Source organism: Ursus maritimus, unplaced genomic scaffold (genome assembly GCF_017311325.1).
Source record: "Ursus maritimus isolate PB19 unplaced genomic scaffold, ASM1731132v1 scaffold_13, whole genome shotgun sequence".
Classification (NCBI taxonomy): domain Eukaryota; kingdom Metazoa; phylum Chordata; class Mammalia; order Carnivora; family Ursidae; genus Ursus; species Ursus maritimus.
In genome coordinates, this window is record NW_024423675.1 from 46,921,496 (window position 1) to 46,945,341 (window position 23,846).

A 23,846-nucleotide genomic window follows, 5' to 3' on the forward strand; every position below is an offset into this window, starting at 1 on the left:
TCCATTTCAGTGTATCCAAGGTATGAGGCAGAAACTCAGTTCCAAGCATTTTGGGGATGAGGCAACTCTCCAAGAACTAGAGACTTGAGATCAGAGCAGGGCTAGCAGTAAATTGATCCAATGTTGAACAAATAAGTGACCTTGACTTGTAGTATGTCTGGCTGAAAAGAGAGACAATCCTTAGGCTCTGAGTCAACACTGAATTTCTAAGGAAAAAAAAAAAAGTAGTAACTGGGACAACTGCAAAGAACAAACACTGCAGAGACAAGAGGCCAATCTGTCCGTTATACGCATAGCCCTATCCAGAGTAAAATAAGTTTTAGGGATCTCTGGTGTCCCCATCCTCGATTATTCACTGATTCATGTTGAAATAATGCAACTATATTGAGATGTTCACAGAGGCTCTGGTCTTGCATAAAATCTTCTTTATCAACCGAGACATTCAGAAGTTCAATATTTGAAAATATATTGGCATGTCACATCTCTAAGGATCACACTGCTTGCACAAATAGAAATATCCAAGAAAGAAGTCTGCATTTTATAAGATAACTAAATTATTAAAAGAAATAGATGAGAACTGAGGCTAGAAATTTCCATTTTAGGTAATAAAATCATATGTGAAAGTCGTGCAGATTTTTTTCTCTCAAATGGAATACTCAAGGAAAAGAAAAATGGAAAGAGAGGCCAATATTTATTGCTCGCTTTTTATGAGCCATACAGTTTATTATGCAGTTATCTCATTTGTTTCTCACAAAAGCCACAGTGAATATTACCACCATTTTACATATGAGTATCCTGAAGAAGATAATAAGTATCTCAACACATACGTAAAATGGGATACAGTTCAATTTTAAACCATAGCTATATCTTTCTAAAGTTTGGCTTCTTTCAAATATATCAGACTTCTCGCCTAATTATAAAATTGAATCTCGTAAGATCATTTGGCCATTTGTATCATTTAAAGAACAGGGCATATAATATTGACTCTGAATAATTAGATGCAGAATATGGTCTAATATGTAGTTAATATGTTTATGCATCTTTAATTTAGTGCTAATAGTTTCCTTACTATTCAATTCTTTGTGTGGTTTCTTATTAGTGGTTAAATACACTCTAATTTCCTTTGATTAAATATTAAGCTCTTTTATAGTGAAACTGTAGGCAATTTATTAATAGTTTACACAGCACAGGAAATATATTTTCAATTATATTCTACTGAACACATTCCAGTTTCCTTTTTCAGTATTGTTTCATCTCTTATGTCGTTTGTGTTATGGAGTGGCATTTCCCTTAATTAATATTTTTAGTTAGACTGACTAACTGGCTTTTTCATGGATCAGCAATTACTGTTTTATGAGAAATATTAACATTAGGTATATATTTCTGTGTCTCCTGGCAATCTTTAATTCATTATTTAGCACATATTCATAGACACAAACCTAATGTCACACCTTCTCGTGGATAACAAAAATGACCAAACTCCTGGATATGAGTCAAGCAGTTTTATTTTAACTGAATGACTCATTATTTTTTTCAAACATGTTTTGGGACAACTGCATCAAAAACCCTAAAGGGCATGTGAAAATGCACATTCCTAGCTCCTACCTTGGTCGTACCAAAGTAGAATACCTGGGGGCAGGGTACACATCTGAATTTTTTACAGGGTATGGAGGAATTCTTATGTATACAAAGTTTTGGAGACAACGATCAGGTGAAAGCCCCTCCCTGAAGGTAGAAACTCTGTTGCAGGCTGTGAAGAAGAAAGCTTCTATGAGGTGAGAGGCCATGATGGAGAAGCCCACAGAGCAAAGACCGCACGGTGGACTCTAGGGCTGAAGGAGCTTCCATCTGAGAAAGTGAAACCTTCTGTTCTGCTGTCACAAGTAAATGGATTCTGCCAACAAACTGATGGAGCTGGTAAGTGAGTCTTTCCCCAGTCAAACCTGTGAGAAAGCCACAGCTCCGGCTGACCCCTGGATTGCAGCCTGGTGAGATCCTGAGGCAGGGAACCTAGCTAAGCTGTGCTCACCTTCTGACCTACTGAAACTGTAAGATAGTAAATGTGTATAGTTTGAAGCCATTTAATGTGTGGCCAATCATTAGCCATGACAGAAAACAGAAATATATAGAGCTAGCCGTGTATGTTATCACATTTAATATAACACTCCTATAAGGTAGATACGTTCATATATCCTCTTTACTATTGCAGAAATAAGAATTAGAAAACTAAATATCACATTCCTGGTCACAGAACCAGTAAGTAGCAGCAGTGATATTTGATTCAGAATCAGAATCAGAATCAGAATCTAGAACCTATTCTCCTATAAGATTTAGGGGACAAATTGACCAAAAGACCAGTATCATCTTAGACAATGATGGGTAATGATCTCCCATAATCATCACTTTAATACACTCCCTAAGAGTTTATGTTTACCTCCACAGGACAAAAAGGTTACGGGCTTAGCAGATTTAAGTTAGCATAAATACAGATGGTAACAGAAATTAGCATCTGTGTCTGTCATCAGCCTGCTGAGTAGTCAAGAACCACAAGTGGCCCTTGTAATCTGTGATGAGGTCAAAGCTGCATAGAAGTAATGCAAAGCTCACGGAAGATGTAGTGTATCCATTGTACAATACATAAGACAGCAGTGGCTTCTGGGAAGTAGTTGTTTTCTAAGCCAAGTAGTTGTTCTAAATAATTCTAAGCCGAGTAGTTGTTTTCATAGTTCCAAGAAAATGAATTTGTCTGGGTAAAGCAGAAACTCAGAAGATGGACTGAGGTCACAGAAGTAGAATCTTCTGGCCCCTAATCCCTACCAAGCAACAGGTGTTAACAAGTGCTAGACTAGAAATCATATAGGCTAAGCGCTCATTTTGGCAATTCCTACAAGAGACTAAGGATATATAGGTTAGAGACTTGTAGGGCCCCTGGTGCTCAGGAATTACACTCTCCCTCCCTGCCACAGATACACCAGGTAAACCAGGTGCTTTAGAGTAGATGTTAACAAACTATGATCTCTAGGCCAAACTGACTTATCTACCACCTGTTTTTGCACAACTTGTGAGCTAGGAATGTTTTTTATATCCTTAAACCATTTTTAAAAATAAAAAAAGACGATTATTTCATGTCACATGATAATTAATATGAAATTAAAATTTCAATGCCCACAAAGTTTTATTGAAACACAACTACACTTCTTTGTTCCCCTATTGTCTATTAAGCTTTCCTACTACAATCACAGTGTTGAGTAGTTGAAGAGAACTGATGTCCCCAAAAACTTGAAATATTAAATATCTGACTTTTCTAGAAGGTTTGTTACTACTTTTCTAAATATCCCTTTGCCAGAGATCAGGGCTTTACAATATTTCTAAACTCAGTCTTCCTTGATTTAGAAACTGGAGAAGGTTAGTTTGACTAAAAGCCTTTTCACCTTCTTGTTCTGAGAGATTAAGGTAGAGAGATAAATCCAGTAACAATGACTTATAATTGAACAAAATAAGCAATCTAAAAATAGTTAGGAAACTCTCCCTGTAAAACATACACACATACACTAGGAGTAACCACCTAAAACATACACTAATTTTGAGTTAACTCAGAATAACAGAATATAAATTTTGGGTGAATTTATGTGACCAGTAAAGTAACATTACTCTTTCACATTTTTTATGGAGAATGCCCTAAAATTGAGGAAATCATTCCTTTTTTAAAAAAATTTGTATTATCTTATGTTAGTCACCATGCAGTACATCATTAGTTTTTGATGTAGTGTTCCATGATTCATTGTTTGCGTATAACACCCAGTGCTCCATGCAATACGTGCCCTCCTTAATACCCATCACTGTCCTATCCCAATCCCCCACCTCTGTCCCCTCTGAAACCCTCAGTTTGTTTCTCAGAGTCCATAGTCTCTCGTGGTTCATTCCCCCTTCTGTTTACCCCCCCTTCATTCTTCTCTTCCTTCTACCGATCTCCCTGCTATTCCTTATGTTCCCTAAATGAGTGAAACCATATGATAATTGTCTTTCTCTGTATTTTTTCCTGATACATATGTTTAGACTCATCTTTGAGACAAAGTCTTTGATACACTGTAACAATGTTTTCTTCTCCAGAGTTTAGAAAAAATAATGTCCAAATATTCCTAATGATAGTTTTTACTAATTAATGAGATTGCTCATGAAAATCATAATTATACGTGTGTATGTTTTACTAACACTATACCAAAAAGCAACAAAAATTAGGATGTTCACAGGACATCAAGTATTCAATATATAAAAAAAGCATTCTTTGTGTATTAATATAGTTCTTCAAGTGCTTATAACTTTCTAAAGTGACATTTTTATAGTTTTTTAATTATTGATTTTCCTTCAATTAAAGCAAAAATCTGTCTGCCAGTTTCTGAGTCATGAAAATTATCTTTAAGATATTTTGTCAATACCTTAAACATTGACTTTTAAAATTTTAAGTAGCTCTGTAATTACAAAAAAGTTGATACTGAAGTCTAAAATGTATACCTTAAAAATTATTATTCTTATTGAGAGGAAAAACTAAAATGCACTTGCAATGAGAATTGTTGGAAGTCATTGCAAATTTTAAAAGATTTTTGGTGAAAAATATAGAGGTTGAGTTTCTCTGCTGATATCCCAGGTAAAGTAAATATCATGTAACCCCACAGAAACGAAAACTTGCTTCTATCTCACACATACCCCCAGAGATACATGGTTACTGAAAGACACAGAGTTTAGTCATTTATCAGGGAATAAGGAGTCCTGAAGAATTAGAGTATTGCAGGTGAGCTTCTGAGAGTTTATGAAGATAATTCTATGATAAATAGAAATGATTTTAGATGTGGTGTATGCTGAAGACAGGGAGAATACAATAGAGAGAAAATGCAGTAAGATTCCTGCATCATCAAAGCTCTGTGGATGCATGGTTTGGACTGCCAACTATCTTTTTTATTTAAGGGCAAAGCCAGATTTTGGATATTAAAACCTACAGTGCATCCGTATAGCTTTCTAGGGAAATGGTTGAAACTCACCTCATTTTTTTGTATGCTTCCACTTTAACTTAGAGATATTCTCCTGGAAAAGGTATGTCTTACTGGAAGAGAGCAATTCGCACTAAATCCTGACAAACTAGCAGAAGAAGATCAGATTCAGTTCTGGAGCTATTTATAGATATTTTGCTAGGAAAACAAATATTCAACCTTCTGGAGTTTACCTTGTACTTAGCAACAACCCATTGGGGTTTAAGTTCCTAAAATCTCTTTTGCTATGTAGTGATAGCTACACAGAATTTGGGGACAAGTGCTGGTGCCTTAAATCCAGGAAGTGTAAGACTTCTGAAATATGCAAAATCTTTTCTCCCCCCTCAGGGTTTGATTAAAGCTATTTGTCATTTACCTTTGTGCATATCACTAACCTTGGCAAAAAGAAGTGAGGCATTGCTCACATCTTTTTGTTTAATATTATAGATACAGTTTTAAGCTTCAGTTCATTTAATCAGACCCATTTCTTCATTTACTCAAGTGGATATTATAATCCTAATGCCAGTCTCTATTTTGCAAATATATACTTAGCACTGTGAACCAAATTCTTTTGAATCATTTTCTAGATAGATTGATAATTTTATTTGGTGACCTAACCCATTCTAAAAGTTTGCAATGCAGCAATGTAGGGGCTTTGGATTCAATACTATTTTCCAAGAAAAGTAGGAAAATCTGCTTTGCATTTAAGGCTATGATGTAATGTCTCACATTTGCAGATTATTTAAAATGAAAAACAGGTTTTCACCACTTGGAAGCCTATATCTTCATTGGTGTTCAGGACAGGTACACTATATTTGAGGCAAATATGTAAATGTATATATGTATATATGTATAAATATGTGCGTACATATGTATACACACGCACACACACACATATCACTTTCAACTTGTGGGCCTGATCAGAGCAGGTGACATTAAATAATTTACAAGTTCCCTTTCCAAACCATACTCCATGCTTTAATTAATATTGTTCCTTAAAATAAGAAGTTGTTTATCAGTGCTGCCTCTGCAAGCTGATTGCCACACACACACACACACTCACAAAACCCTCTGAGACGTGACTATGCCCAAGGGATTTCTTTCACTTTTTTGTTTATAATAACTACAAACAAAGAGCTGCAAAAGCTCATCTCGCCATGAGACATCCTGACAATCTGCCAGTTTAGTCACCAATAATAATGAGACTGGCACCAGCAGTCAGCTCAGTGCTAATCTAATGAGGGCCTGTTTCATTCGCCCATTGATATTACAGCAGCTGCTAAGCACCCGATGTTTAGGACATACAAACAAGAGGTGTGTCTCCAACCAGTTGAAAGATAATTACCCCCCAATATGGCCTTGATAGCACACAGAAGTAGCAGTGTGTATTTTTCTGTGAGATTTCCTAGACATAGAATATCTTGTCAAGATTACAAAATTAATGAGGTCATCTGCCTATGCTATGCTTGGAAAAGGTTCAATTAGTTGTTACTGTTGCCGGTGGGATTTTGACGTTGTTTTGCTGAGCACCCCCCCACACACCCACACCCAGTCACCCATGCAGATAAGAACATACATGTGATTTACGGACATGTGTGTATAAGGACCATGTGATGTCACTTCCTTCACTTAGTTCCTGGGGTGAATGCAATTATGAACAGATGGGCAAATGACATGATTCCATTGCTAATGAACTTCCCTACTGAGGAAGAGGACAGTGCATTACCCTTTTGTACTTCAGAATCTTAATTATCACTTTTTTTTCCAGTGTGATTATTACACATGCAAACATCTTTGAATTTAAGTCATGTTGATGGAGCATTATGGACATCATTAACTGCCTCTGTTCTGGCTGGGAAGCAACACATGCTCTGAATGCTGTAGAATAAGACATCTAACACAGGCAGAACTGTCACACTGGATTCTAAATTAAACATCTACAAGGGAGGAGAGAGCTTAGTAAACATGTCATTTGTTTGTTAAGGAACAAATGCCAGAAAGTTCCCTTTGTTTACTTTTTCTTTTTCTTTCTTTTTTTTTTTTTTAATATACAACAGAATGAAGGGAGAAATACCTAATAAAAAAAGAGTCTGTTCGAGGTAGGGAAATTTTGTGCACCTTATATTCATATGTGAGATTCTAACTGATCCTTTCATTTAAACATGGTTATAATCCAGAACTCTTATCACTAGAGATCATTCATAATATACTGAACATTTCCTTCATCAAGTATAAAATTTTTTACTGTCAAGATATCATAATTATCCTGCCAGTATGTCTAGATACTCTGGTCATTTCCATAGCAGTCTGAGAGGGGTATTACAAGGCCTGGGTCACTTCCTTACCCTCAAACACCAATAGATACAGGGCTTTATAGACATTCATGAACATTCTTCATATACCTAAGCAACTCAGACTATGGGCCCCTTTTAGATAATTTAAACATGAAATCAATTTGGGAACTGGCCCGGATTTCCCGTATTCAACTCAAGTCATCCTCAGATGTAAAGCATTCAGTATTTGAAGCATCAGGATGAAATTCTGTGGCCTTGCATCTTAATGCCATCCTAAGTCTAATATCCCCAGAATTAGGGTTGTCATTTATCAAATATAAATACAGGAATTTCAAATAAACAAGTAACTTTTAGTATAAAAAAGTCTTGTTAGTAAGATGAAACAGATTACTTCTGCAAGTTTTAAGATTTTAGTCTAAAATAGTATTTATTATTAACTTAAATCTGCCCAAAATACTTTATCCCATTTGGCCGTAAAGGTAACAGGAAAAAAATAACTAAGATGGTTACTTCATTTTAAATTTCTTTGTTCAGTCATTGAAATATTTGTGTATATTTTTTACTTTCCCAGTTATATACTCTGAATAACATGATAAGCCACTGTATTAGTTTTCCATTGTTATTATAACAAGGTACTACAAATTTAGTGGTTTAAGACAACACATTTATTACCTTATGTCTCTAGATATCAGAAGTTGGAAATGAGTTTCACTTGTCTAAAATCAAGGTATCTGAAGTGCTGGGTTCTTTCTGGAGGCACCAGGGAAAACCGTTTTCTTGACTTTTTAATTCCTTGAGGCCACCTGCATTCCCTGACTTGTGGCTCCTTCCTTTACTTTCAAATCCAGCTGTGTGGCATCTTCAATGCTCTCTGCCTCCTGCCTCTTTCTTATAAGGACCCTTGAGATTATATTGGACCTTCCTGAACTACCCAGAAGAAACTTGTTTCAAATTTTTTAGTTCATCACATCTGCAAAGGCCCTTTGCCATGTAAGATGATATATTAACGAGTTTTGGAAATCAGGATATAACCATTCTGGCAGGCTATTTCTCTACCTAACATAGGCATTACTTACAAATTCATCAATCCACCAATTATTCATTTAGTTTGTAGTTACTAAACACCAGTTTTTTCTCAGAAAGTAGATTTGATTTCGGAGAGACACAGGTAATATATTGAAACTGTGCCCTCAAGAATCTCAGTGGAGGGGCGCCTGGGTGGCGCAGTCATTAAGCGTCTGCCTTCAGCTCAGGGCGTGATCCCGGGCATTCTGGGATCGAGCCCCACATCGGGCTCCTCCGCTGGGAGCCTGCTCCTTCCTCTCCCATTCCCCCTGCTTGTGTTCCCTCTCTCGCTGGCTGTCTCTCTCAGTCAAATAAATAAATAAAATCTTAAAAAAAAAAAATCTCAGTGGAAGACATGGACAAAAAAAGCTGACAAATTATAAATAACAGGGCTGGGTATCATGTGACCACACTTGCACGAACCTAACTCAGCCTGAGAAATAGAGTGTTGAAAGAAACTTTATCAGAGAAGGGAATATCTGAGGTCAGTTATAAAGGTCACATAAGAGTGGGTTTGGGGAGAAAGGTACGGCAGGTGATTTTCTAAGGGAAAGCAGAATGTACAAAGACAAGGAGATGTGGTTTCTAAAGATAATAGTAAATGATTTTAGATACTGACATGGACCCTGAGGAGGGGTGAGTGGTACACAAAGAAGCTGAAGATGAAACTGAAGCCTAGGTCACGGAGAACATTATATGACTTCCTAAGGAGACAGTACTAAGAGGAGATGGTACTAAGAGGAGACGGCATTAAGATGGCATTAAGATACTTTAAACTAGAGAATTATGTGCTCAAATATGCATTTAAGCCAATTATTATTGGTGTAATTATGAATGTTGTATGAGTCATTTTGGACTGCTAGAATACTAGTGATGTAAACATTTCTGTGGATCATATGAGTTCATCACTATTTTCAGTAGGTGTAGTGAGTATGGAGAGAAGGTGGGTTTCAGTGAGGCAGATAAAATTGTATTTTAGGAGCAACTGATGTGAAGTTAAATGGCTTGACTAAGTGTTTTCCATATTGTTTGCCTATATTTCACTGAAATATAAAATACAGAAGAACCAGATTACGGTGCAAGGATAACAGGTTTTGTTTTTGGTATGTTAGCATTAGGGTGCCAACAGAATTATAGGTCACACTGTTGAATGTATGGTGTCTAAGATTCATTGTAGACATGATTCAGAATTAGAGATACAGATGTGAAAATTCTCTAATTGCATGATAAATGCCATGACAACAGATCTGTAGATGAAACAGCTGATTATCTCTTTCTTTTCTGATACCCTTACTCCTTCCAGTTTCAGCCTTGTGTTTATCAAGTGGCTCAATGCACACAGATTAACTGAGTTGTTTCCTCTCTTCCTCCACCATTTCAGGGTATGGTCAATCATTCCTTCATTTCTGGAAATCACAGGTGAATCTTCTACTTGGAAGAACATGAAAAATACGATGCTCCGCTATTTCAAAAATAATCATTTTAGTTGAAAGCACATGTCCACATGAAGCTTCAAAATTTTGTATGTGTCTTTTGAACCAAGAATTCTCTAAAGCTAAAAATATGCTAATATTATAGTCTCCTCTTTAGAATGAAAATTTGAAAAATAAGGGTGCATGTTTAAAGAAGTAATATATTTACGTGTTCCTCAACTATTTTCTTTATATCCAGAAAAGTTGTAATATAATGTTCCTAAACATACTTGATCTTATGTGAGCATCACTGCACAAAGATCATTTAGAAGTCTCTCACCATACAGGATAAAAACACATCTGCATTTTTATCATTGGCTTGTTTCCATAACAACACAATAAATGGAAATAGAAACAAAATTTAGACAATTTTATTTTCAATTTACAATCTGATATTTTTATATAAAAACTGAAAATCATGCTTGAGATTTAAAGCTTTTAAATAATAGAAAAGTGTTAAACGTCATTTGAAATTTGTCAAATTCTTTTACTTAAAAAGTCATATAGTCACTCAGATAATTTTACATATAAATTTCTGAGCTTTCCTTCTAAATATAAGCCTCATTAAAGTAAATCCAACATTGAACTCTGGAATGGCATTAAAGTATGCAAGTTGATTTTTTAAAATCTGAGTTATACAACACTTTTTTTGTGACAAATGCAAATTTCAATGCTTTAAAAATACTCTTTCAATATAACAATTCCCTGTGAGATAGGCATGCTATTATACCCTTTGTTCAGAAATAAAGAAATTGAGGCACAGACAAATTAAGTCATTTGCCCAAGTTAACAAAAGTGGTCAATTTTAAAAGTTACTGGTAAGCTTCTAAGACACTGTTTGAGCCATATTTCCTAGAGAGCAAACTCAATGTGAGTTACGAAGTTAGTTTATGTGAGTGCAGTTTTCTTATTTCTCCTTATCTTGTATCTGGTAATGGACACAGACCATTTCCAAGGAGAGAAAAACAATATATTTTTTTTCCCTCCTGTTTCTCTTCCCCTGTAGTGGCCAGGCTGAAGATACTGCTATGGCCAAGACAACAGCACTTGTATAGCTCTCTCTCTCACTCTTACTTTTTCTTCTTGTCTATAGAAGGAAATGATGTCTCAGGCATTTTTGTTTGTTTGTTTGTTTGTTTGTTTGTAATTCATATTGGTGAGATCCTAGCTACACGGTGTTCTTTTTATGTATGTGTGTATGCATGTGTGTGGGGTGTGTGTGTGTGTGTGTGTGTGTGTGGAATGGATATTGAAATGGCAAATAGATTCTGTATGAATCTATTTTGAGATAACTAACTTGAGATAAATGGATGGTCCTTTTAAAGGTTTGATCCAGCTTTCTAGAACTTTCAGCTTTAGGGATTGAGCCCAACCCTGGCTAATAAAGTGTCAGTGCTTCTTTCCTTTGGTATCTCTTGGCCATCTCTCAGGGACATCAGTTGTTTAACTGTGGTCTGTGAGATGGGACAGGTTTAGGCATTTCTTGAATACTGAAGACAAAGATTACCTAAAAGTGTCCACACATCACCCAAAATCTAAAGTAAACTTAGAAATATTAAGAGCAAAACTTCTATTCAAATTACCTCATGTTTTTAATAGGGACCTCAGGTCTCACTTCATCACAGCTAATTTTTTCCTGCATTTTTATAATTCTATTTACTGTCTAGGGCAATCCACTCTGAAATTTATTGTCATCACAGAATTATTTTTACATTGGGATTGATGTTTTATCATTGATAAATTTTCATTTAATATGTCACTTTATTTCTTTTTTGTTGTTGTTGATAAAAAAAGTTTACACACAGAATAACGATTAGTCAAATATACACTGAACTGTTAATAGCAATGGTTTCTGGATTGGGAGATAATGAGTGATTTTTAAAAAAATTTCTATAATGAACATACATTGTTTTTGTAATAGTAAAAGTCGATTAAAAGTTAATTCTTAAATCTCCTGAACAGATCCAATTTCAATTCTCCATGTCTACTAAAGAACTAAAAACAGAATAAAACTTTGCTTATTTGAGCTTCCTGGATCATTATCGTCATATACTATTTTTAGTATTGTAGGGAACTAGTGCTTTCTTAGAAGCTAAAAACTTCCTACTGACTAAACAAACAATATGAAGCCAGAATGGGAGGTCCTCTTCGTGAAATGTGTGGATTTGCTACAGTCCTACTAGAACCTCTGATGTCTTGTCATTATATAGATTAGCTGCCTAATGAGTGAATGGGAGCCATTAGCCCTGATAAGCTGAAGAGGAAAAAGCACTTCAGCAGTCTACCCTAATCAATCCCGAGTCTCATTTTCTTCCTTGTTTAGCTTGTTTAATCAACAGAATCATTATTGAATAGGCTCCCCTTTATTTCTCAATATAATAAAACATATGTCTCTTCTACTGCATTATCTGAAGTAGAAAGAATAGTCCTCTGCCTGATAAAGACCTGGTTTAGATATGTGTAAATATAGTACAAATATGCAACAGTGCATATTTATATATAATGTTGGTTCATGAAAAGAACTTGAAACAGTACTTGGCACACAGTAACATGAAAACTATATTAGGTATTATTATAATAATTATTATTTATATTTTAAAATGTTTTGAATTGCCCTTATTCTTTATGTCTTAGGACATGGGCATTTTGAGATCTTAAGGTATCCCTGTCCATATTCATATCCAGAAAATCGGCATTTATACAATAATAGCAGGTAAATACATTTTGGAAAAAGATAAAAATACCCAGGAAAAAATTCAGATAAAAACAGATATACAAATGTAAAGCTAATAGTTCCTTCAAGTTAATGTTTTATCATTTAGCTCTTTATTTCTGGCACTTAATTTTTTCATTTTTTAATTTCAAGTTTTTAAATTCCAGTTATTTAACATACAGTATAATATTAGTTTCAGTAGTAAAACTTTTGATTCATCACTTGCATACAATATTTATATTTAACCCATCCTTCCACCCATCTTCACTCCGGCAACCCCTCCAGTTTGTTCTCTATAGTTAAGAATCAGTTTTATGGTTTGCCTCTCTTTTTTTTCCCCTTAAGTTCAGCTGTTTTTTTTCTTAAATTCCACCTGTGAGTGAAATCGTATGGTACTTGTCTTTCTCTGACTGAATTATTTCACTTAGTATAATACTCTCTAAATCCATACATGTCATTGCAAATGGCAATATTTCAACCTTTTTTATGGCTAAGTAATGTTCCTATATATATATATATATATTCACATCTTCTTTATTCATTCATTCAGTCAATGGACACTTGGGCTCTTTCCATAATTTGAATATTGTAGGTAATGTTGTTATTAAAAAGTAGGGTGCATGTGTTCCTTTGGATCAGTATTTTTGTATTCTTTGGGTAAATTCCTAGTAGTGCAATTGCTGGATTGTAGGGTAGTTGTATTTTTACCTTTTTGAGGAAACTCCATACTGTTTTCCAGAATGGCTGCACCAGTTTGCATTCCCAACAGTGTAAGAGGGTTCTCCTTTTTCCAAATCTTTGCCAACACCTGTTGTTTCCTGTGTTGCTAATTTTAGCCATTTTGACAGGCATGAGGTGGTATCTCATTGTAGTTTTGATTTGTATTTTCCTGATGATGAATGTTGAGCATCTTTTCATGTGTCTGCTAGCTATCTGTGTATCTTCTTTGGGAAAATGTCTATTCATGTCCTGACCATTTCTTAATTAGATTATTTGGTTTTGGGTGTTAGTATCTAATTTTTTGATGTATTTTATGTAATTATTTTCTGGCTCTTAGTATGTTATTATGAACATGAAACAGACCTCTAAAATGAGGCACTATACCCATATTGTGCATATCATCTTTTCTCCTACTTTCTAAATATCTGGAAGAAAATATTCTGATGCAAATATAGATTCCTACAAATCTACTCTTTTCAAGTATTGTAGGTTGAAATGATTAGCAGTGTTTTTTTTTAAGGCAGACACACCATGTTTTATTAAATTTAGTATTACTTGAACCTATTACAATAAATGGTTATAGAATATGAGCTCTCTAAGCATTTTTGGAAATAAAAAGAAAATGAATGTTATAAAATAAAATAGCTCTTCAATATTCATCAGTAAGTCTTTACTGTGCAGCATTTAATGTATGGCTTTAACATCTTGCTAAGAATCATGAGGGATTCAGATTTAATTACATTTAAGATGACAAGTCTTTTTCCCCAAAGGAGATGGAGACCAAATTTAAAAAATCAGTCAGTCCTTCTTTCCTACAACAAATATTTACTGACCAATTTTGTATGCTCAGAGCTTGTCCTGCTCTAGTTTCTGGAAATACAGGACACAGTGTCTACCCTCAGAGAAATTATACTCTACAGAGGGGAGACAGAAAATATATTAAATGAGGGCAGAGAGTGGGGAGGAATTCATTTTATATAACATGGTCTAGGAATGATAACCTTATTATCATTGACGATTTTATATATGAACTGAGACTTATAACTACCAAACTGTAGTAATTGTAGATACAAACATAAATATCTCAGGAAAGTATTTTCAAGAAGAAGGACTATCACATGCAAACCTCTCGGGTAGGAGCATGCTTGGTGTGTCAATAGACTACAAAGAAGGATGATAATGTGCCTGGAGCACAGTGAGTGAAATGGAAAATAAATCATTTTAGAAAGATAGCCAGAAACCAAACCTGTAGGATTTTATAGGCTATTCAAAAATACTATGATATTTTGGCTAGAGTAAGATAGGAAATCATTGAAGCCTTTGAATAGAGGAGCTATGTAACACAACAAGATTTTAAAGTACCACTGCTAGGAATTGAATACAGAATAAATTTCAGAGACCACTGAACTTCCTACTTAGTTCATGTTAAAACATGAACTATGTGCTATACTACTAAGGTTTATTATTATACTTTTAGGGAACAAAAATTAGTTATAATAAATATTAAAATATTTAAATCTTTTCGAAATATCATAATTGGAGAGAAGGTGGCCAAACAAATACTTTTTTATTAAAATGATTTTAAATTAGGCAATTTTTCACTCGAAAATTTCCAAAATCAGTTGATTAATGATAACGGCCATAAATGTGTCATTTAATTCATATTTCAGTGTAAATGAGCCACAATTACACGCATATATGTATATATATACACACATATATACATGATATATATAGACACATATTAAATGGTATGTGTGTGTATAAAATTTAATAAAATATATATTAAACACATTTTAAAAAATATATTTAAAATAATGTTAATGTTTTCAATAAGGCAGATATAAATTCTGGGTAACTTTATTTTTTGGGTTTTTTCCTAGGTAACTTTGATAATGAGGGCTACTTAAGTTGAAATATCACAACATTTCCTCTAAAAAATAAGAGCAATAAGAACTGGTAAATCCACATGAATTTCATGCCTTCAGCCTAACTGGAAAACAGTTAACACTACAAATTTAAGTTACCTATTAGTAATAAAATAAACACCAATTTTAATAAAACTATTTTTATTAAGCTCTAGCACAAGCCTTTTCAAAGAACCAAGAGACTGTCTTAAAAAAAAAAAAAAAAAACAACACATACACAAAAAAAACAAAGCCCTACAAGCAAATGGAGAATTAGAAGATACAATGTGGAATAATTACATACAATATGGATAATTACTAGGAGAAAGTCTACTCTACATATGAAAATACCGAGTCATATTAAATCTAAGCACATAGTACAGGAAAAAAAACTTCAAAAAGTACAGGACTACCTGAGACAGCCTTGGAAAAGCAATGCTTCTTGGAAAAATATATTTTTAAAAAGGAAGAAACTCCTTGCAAATTAAACAGTAAAAGAAAACATTTAAAAGAATAGGAAATTAGATCCTTCAAGAAAAAAGAATATTAAAAAACAAAATTCAAAGGACTAGGTGACTAAAGAAGTACAGATTTAAATTAAAGCTTAAAAGGGGGAACTGAAAAAAGTAGAAAAATAATCTCATGAATGAAAATGAGATAAAGAAAAAAGATAATATGTTCTGAAAGAAAAATCATTTAAAAGAAAGCAGGCAAAAAAGATTCAGTACATGTACAACTGAATTCCATGAAGAAGGAGATATAAACAATGGAACAGAATAAATATTTAGTGCTATAATAATAAAAAAAATCCAGATTTAAGTAAAAGAAGACCTGAATTTACATATATAAAATACTCACCGGGCATTTGAGACAAATGCCCCAGAATAGTCAACTCTAAGGCATAACATAGTAAATTACTAGAATTTAAAGATCAGAAAAAAATCCTCAGAGGCTCCATGGAAAAAGATCAAATAACTTATGAGAGTATTAAACTAGCATCAGATTTCTAAAAAGCATCATAAAGATCAAAGCGACAATGAGGAGTTTTCAGGAAACTCAAGGCTTAACTTACTCAATAAATACGATTTTGATTTTGTCTCAGAGAGAATTAGCCACTCCATGCTCTACACAATAAACATACCTAAGAGTAGTTGAGCAAGGTGGAAATAATACAAAGCAAGGGTTTAAATTCTAATAACAAAGTAAAGCTCAACCGGAAAAGCATTAAAAGCCACTGTTTAATACAAAGATTCACATCACCATGGTGATACAAGTTATAAATATTTACATATAAAACAACAAACAAATCACTTTTATAAAGCCTAAACTATAGAAATTGGAAGGTAATATAGACAGGCAGTAAAAATAGAAGACTTTAACATAATTCTCTCAATATACCATTGAACAAGTGGAAAAAAGATAAAAATCTAAATAAATATGGCTGATGACTGATTTTATGGCCCTATCTCACACCCTGATTAGGAAAAACACCTTTGTGTCTAGCTCTAGCATGCATGGAACACCAAGAAAATTGATTAGGTTACAAAGAAAGAATCGATAAGTTTAATAAAGTGGAAATATTGCAAAGAAAATTACCCTGAGCACAAAATAATAATACACCACTAATGACAAAGTCATAAGGAAAGTTCTACATGGAAATTTAATACATTTGTGAAACTTGAAATAAAAGCCAAAACTATAAATTTCTAAAATAATAAAACCACTACATATCAGGATACATTGGATAAATAAAAGCTATTATCAGAGGAAAATCTAGATCTTAAATTTCTTTTATCATAAAAAAATTGAAGAATCAAAATAAATTAGTTAAATTCACAACTCAAAATTCTAGAACATTTTCTAGAATTTCTAGAAAACTCTAAAGTAAACCCCAAAGAGCACAATGTAGCAAATATAAAAATATGGCTGAATGGCCAAAATTAATGGGGTAAAGCACAGAAAAATAGTAAACTAATAATTCAAAATTTCACATTTTCAAAAAAAATCAAAATAGCCACCAGCAAACTCAATTGAGAAAATATGAATAAAGCATAGAATAAGCAATGATTAAGGAGAAATAATGATAGAAAAATAATACACTTCAAAATTAATTATCAGATCTCAATGCATACACATTTTTTTAAGAAAATGATAATTTTGGTAGTAAAACAGTGTACTACAATCCAGTAAACATTTTTTAAAAGTCATGATAGGACTGATTTCCATAGAGGAAATAGAGAAAGTTATTAAGAAAATGGCCTATACACAGAATTACCACATCTGGATGATTTCCAGAGGTATTTTATCAAACACTCATGAATCTAAATGCTATGTATATTGTTCTAGAGCATGAGCATTTCAAATTATTTTTATGAAGTATTTTATTGTATCTAAACGTGATAAAGATAGAACAAAAAGGGAAACAGGTAGGAATATAATACACTGACATCATAGAAATATAAGTTTTCCTTAAACTGAGTAGTTTAGTAACCTACAAAAGAGCCAATATATATATATATATATTTTTTTTTTTCCTTTTTCCTTTATGGACATAGGCAAGCGGATAATGAATGTCCTTCTGAAAGAAAAACATATTAGAATAACTTTAAAAAGAAAGGTAAGAGAAACACTAGCTCTACCATATATTAAAAATATCATAAAGCTTCTATAACTATATTTGTGTGGTAATGATATGGAAAGAGACAGGCCAGTGGGATAAAATAAAAATATAATAAATAGACCCAAATATATATGATATTCTACTATATAAAAAAAGAAGGGATCCCATATCACTTGGGAAAAATAAACTTTTTAACAAATGCTGGAGAAACTGAGTAGCTATTGGAAAAAAGATAAATTTAGATCCGTACCTCAAACTACAAGCATGAATAAAATCAAATGGTTCAAAAATCTATTTGTTAAAAAAAAAAAAAAAAAAAAAAAGGAAGCCGTACAAATACTACAGTAATGGGATATCAGGAAAATTTTTCCAAATTTGTTTGAAAATCTAGATGCAATGAAGAAAAGATTAATAAAGTTGAATACATTTTAAAAACTGTTTCATGACAAAAAAACAAGACAAAACAACAACAACAACAAAGCACATAAGCAAATTTTAAAGACAAATGACAATCATGGAAAAATATTACAGATAAAATTCAACAACATGTAGAAGTTTAGGATGAAGAGTCCAAATACTCAATAGAAAAAATAATAGACAATTCATAAGAATAAAAAGGTATTAAATGAAAAATACAAGAAGATATATTCAACTTTACTCATATAAGAGAACTGCAAATTAAAACTACTTTGGATACCATCAACTTGGCAATAAATGAAAAACAATGATAATTCTTTGAGTAAACCTTTTTAGAGAGTTTTACTGTTGGAACCATGTCAATATTTACCATCTTCAAAAAATAATAAAATACAAATCTGGGGGGGGGGAGTCTAAAATGCAATGTAAACAAATCAACCAAACTGCTTTACAAATAAATAAATTTGTTAAATATTTGTGTTAGAAAATAATATTCAAGGACTGATGGGGCATGACCAAAAGACATGAGGGCTGCATGAAGGACCTTCCACTGTCCATAGCTTGTGCAATCTGAACATTAAAATGCATAAAGAAATAATAGATTATATCTCACTAAATAAAAATGGAATCTATGGGTCCTTAGTGAGGTAAATTCCTAATTAATTATGTACGTGTATAGAGCAGGAGGAAAAGTTCTCATGTATGGTAGAATGCCAACTGGTAAATTCAAAAGGAATGATGAAATTTGTACATCACCATCTGACAATCATCATAATAATAATTGATTCAGGTAGGGATAATCAACAGGTACTAACTATCGATTGTGAAAATTTAATAGGAGAAAGGATATTTGCTTATTCTCAAAGTATCCACCCACAAAATATTTGTTAATTATAAAGGGGAAAAATATTAATTTTACTATGGAGAAATAAATCTAGCTAACCTCACCTTAACCAAGTGATCAGTTATTACCTGTAACTAAACAAAGCCAGCCCACTTACAGAACGTGTATTTAATCAAAAGGAAAAAGCAGTTATATACAAATTGGGAGAAATACTACAAAATAACTGGCCTGTAATCTTCAAATTTATCAAGGTCATGATAAAGAATGACTAAGTAACAGTGATATGCTGTAAGAAGATAAATAGATTAAAGCTAAATATAGTATGTGATTTTAAATTGAATTGTGGGTCAATTTTTTTATTTTGTAAAGCACATTATTGAGGCAATTGGCATTTAGTTCTATAAGTTAGATAATAAAATCACATCGGTTACCAAAGTACAATGTTGTACAATTATACAAATATAATAATTATGTATAAACATGTTTTTGCTAGTAGGGAACACACACAGGCATCATGTCCACAACTTATTCTCACATGGTTTAGAAAAATACAAAATTTACTCATGCAGACAGAAAATTATAAAGCAAAAGATGGTAAATGTTAACAATTGAGGACTCTGGGTTTAAGGTATACAGTAGCTGTGTACACAACTTTTGAAACTTGCCCCTAAATCTGAAATACTTTCAAAGTAATATGTTACAAAGAGTGAAAATGCTTTCTTATAAAATATATATTTAATGCTCGCCAGCCGACTTTAAAGATAGACACCGTAGTTTAAAGTTTATCAGACAAATTGCTCTGGAGATACAGTTCTGCCTCTTATTACTTGTAGTATATTGTGCAAGTTATTTTACTGACTTTGTCTCAGTTTCCTTGTCTTTAAAATAGAAGTGGTCTTCTATCATGAAGATTGCATGACGATGGCCATCATGAAGATTACACGAGTCGCTATATATATATATATAAAGCACTCGGACAGGACAGAGACTGGCACATAATGAACGCTACATAAATGCTTGTTACATAAAATTTATTTATTTTTACCATCTGTACTGAATCAAAGCACAAAATTTTTCCTTATACTTAATATCTATGATCAATGAGTACAATATAAGAACCATCGTGTATCTTGTTGAGAAATGAGTTCCTGTTGAAGACTGGGCACACTGCATTAATTTTAAAAGCAGGAACAAACGTAATGAGAACTAAGACAAATTAAGTAATAGCAACTCAGAGCCAGACCATCTGGTCCAATCAAGACCCAACATTAGTGTAATTCAAATTAAAAATCAGCATCTCTTGGTTTTCTGATTAAAAAAAAAGAAGAAGAAGAATATGTACCAATCTAAATTTAGACCATAATTTTGACACAGAAGGTAAGGAGCAGAGCTCCAAGAAAGACAGATTAAAGCAGACAGACGAAAATTTGTTAGGGGTAACAGATGAACATAAAACCGCCATTCATATTGAAAATGTCATATAAAAGCTGAAAAAAAGTTCTGGGGGATAAGCATGAAATCTTCGCATTGTGTTGTTTGCTATGTATGTTTTTGAGGTGGAGTGCATAGTTTAGTCTGGATGTAATTTGTTTATGGATGTTTAGAAACTCTGTATAGCTCTATGTATTTAGAAGCAATGCACGTCTACGTATTTATGTATTGGTATTACTTCTGTTTAGGTTTTATACGGAATCAACAAAATAGACAAATAGAGGCCAGACACTAAAAGGAGGAAAAGGAAACATTAGCTACAGTAGGGGAAAGTTTAAGCAAAGATGAAAGGAATGCTTTTGAAACTCCATCACTTGAAAGGAAACGAAGAAATAGAAAAGGTATGGAGTGGTTAGAAGGATTCTGGGGAAAGCGCCCAAAGAGTATGCTGGAATCTGATCTCAGAGAGCCAGTGGACTAGGGCAAGAGGCAGACATGTAAATGGCAGCACATCTGCATTCAATCAGTGCTTTTTTTTCATGAATGCTCTGTTTCTCCTTTCTTTCTCTGAAATCACCCTTCCAAGAGCCCTGAGGCCTTTGGAACATGTGTGCTTCCTCCTAACAAACTCCTCTTGGCATCAAGAGACCTGTCTCTGTTAATTTAACACAAAGCTTAAAGTATACATAGAAAATTTAGTTCAAGGACTTAATAATATTGATCTGAAAGTCTTGTCCTAAATTGCTGGATTTGTAATCTATGCTTGAGTCACAAGAGTCTCTAACTTCAACCAGTGGAAAATGTAAAAACTATAACAAAATCTATCTGATCTCATTCATGCTTGATGAGACCTAACACCTTATACCTCCTATAGTTTTGTTTTGCTTTTTTGTTTTGTTTTGTTTTCATTTGGAATCACTAAACTTTTGAATATAAGACCATGTTTAGCTTTTTTCTCTCTTATCTACTATATTTCTTCCTTCCTGTGTTTCCAATGTGGGCATGGCATTAATGATGCTGAAGTAATAAGCTCCTTTTAAATGAAAGGTTTTCTTTAAATTTCTCGTATCCTTTATAAGACAGTTTGTGATATCCTCTATCTAATCTAAAATAGTTATTTTCATTAAGGTTGTGAGTACTAAAAAATAATTGTATTTCCTTATTATCATTTCTGATCCCTATGCTCCTATAGATAAAGTAAATATTTTTTCTTTCTTATCTATTTTACATAGGATTTGATTATCACACTTGTTTCACCTCTCTTGCTATCTTCTAAACTCTTCTGTTTTTTTTACTATGCATAATTTTTCCCATGATAAGCCTTCCCTGATATCTTATCACTAGCTCTCATTTAACAAGATGGTGCCTATTTGATTGATCTCTATCTTACTTTCTTTTGTATTGTTGGGATGTTCTTTTTTTAAAAAAGAAGCCAAATTTTATATGAATATTTTGTTAGTGCCCTATGGCCAAATTCTACTTATGTAACAAATATTGAACATTATACCCTCACCACCATCTTCCAGACAGTTGTAGGTGTTTGTGATACAAAAATGAAAAATGGGTTCCAAGATTGCTCTCCAACAAAGATGTAATATAAATAAAAACAATGAAAAATGTGATGAGTGATAAAAGAGAAGTTTGAACATAAAACCCTTATAACAACTAAGATTAATCTACTATGTCTTTGAGTATAAAAGTAGTCTTCACAGACAATGCTCCCTAACAAATAGGGGTAGAAGAGCATTCCAGAAAATGAGGATTCACAATGGACAAAAATGTAGGTATGTGAAATAGTACAAATCAGGACACGTTAAAACAGGAAATTTCAGTGTTGCTAGAGCATACATGCAAATGGAGACAAAGAACAGAGAAGAGAATCAAAAGATAGAGGTTTCTTGGGAGGGGTCTCTACTATATCTTGGAGAGTCATTAAGAGATTTTAGCAAAGAAGTAACATGATCATGTTCATATATCAGAAAGATTGCTGTAGCTTCAAAAAAGAATATGGATTGAAGAGAAATAAAATTGAAAAATAGGAGGTAAATTTGTAAACCATTGAACTATTAAGCCAGAGGTGATAAAAACATGAACTAGACAAGTGGTGATATGAATTAAGAGAAGGGGATAAATGTGAAATCTTCTAAGAGGACAGACTTAACAGAATTGTGTGGTCAGTTGCATATGGATGACGAGAAGTCTAATATGGAAAAGTTTCCATGTCTTTGTATTTAGCAACCAGGTTGACAAATGCTCCAATAAAGATGAAGAAAACAGGGAGAGAAACAGATAGATTTGGGGGAATACCAGTTCAAATTTGTGTTTATACTACTTTTCTACCTTTGAGCTTGTGGAGTTATCAATAAGGCTGGAACGATTGGCAGAGATCTGAATTAGAGGTAAAGCTTGGGCATTCAGGACATTTATAGTAAGCAAAGCTCTAGTCATGGGACGAGGTCACTCAGACTGAAAGATCAGTATAGGAAGCAACTCTATGAAGTGAGACAGTGATCTCTCACTCAGAAAGAGGATCATGAGAGTGGGAAGCAAGAGAGTTTCCTGAACAATGACAGGGAAATAGAATCAAAAGAATCATAGAAGGGTGCTTGGCTGGCTCAGTCAGTGGAGTGTGGGGCTCTTGATCTCAGGGTTGTGAGCTTGAGCCCCACATTACATGTAGAAATTACTTTAAAAATCTTTAAAAAAATCACTGAAGTGAAGAAATATAAGGATTAATGTATGTTTATTGAATTTGGCAGTTAGAAGTCCTTTATGACATCATCAAGATGATCTTTAGTGGAGTGGAGGGTACAGAAGCCAGATTACAGGGCATAGGAAGGAAAGAAATGCAGAGATCTCCTTCCAAGAAGTAAAGATTTGATAAAGTAAACTGGGAGTGTGTTATAAGGAAATAAAAGATGGAGAGAGAGAGAGATTGTTAATATTAGAAATACATGATTGTGTGGAAGGAAATCTGCCAGAGAAGACAGTGAGACTTTGAATAACACTAGATATACTACAGCTAGTAACATACTAGCTACTAGCATACTAGCATACTACTACTAGTAGCAGTGACAAGAGAAGTGGCAGTTCCATTTCAGAGGGAGCCAAATGAAAAGGTGGGGTGGGGAAGCAATGCTGACTTAGATCAGCTAAACTAGTATATGCTAACGTATTGTATATATGCGTATTTCAGAGAATTTCTGGAGCTATGTCTAAACCCAAATAATGACTAAAGGTAGAACATTCAGACATATTTGTAAAAGGAGGAAAATGTCTTGGCAAGCAAGGCCTACTTATAATATCAACTGTTGCTTATCCCAGTAATTGCAGCTACTT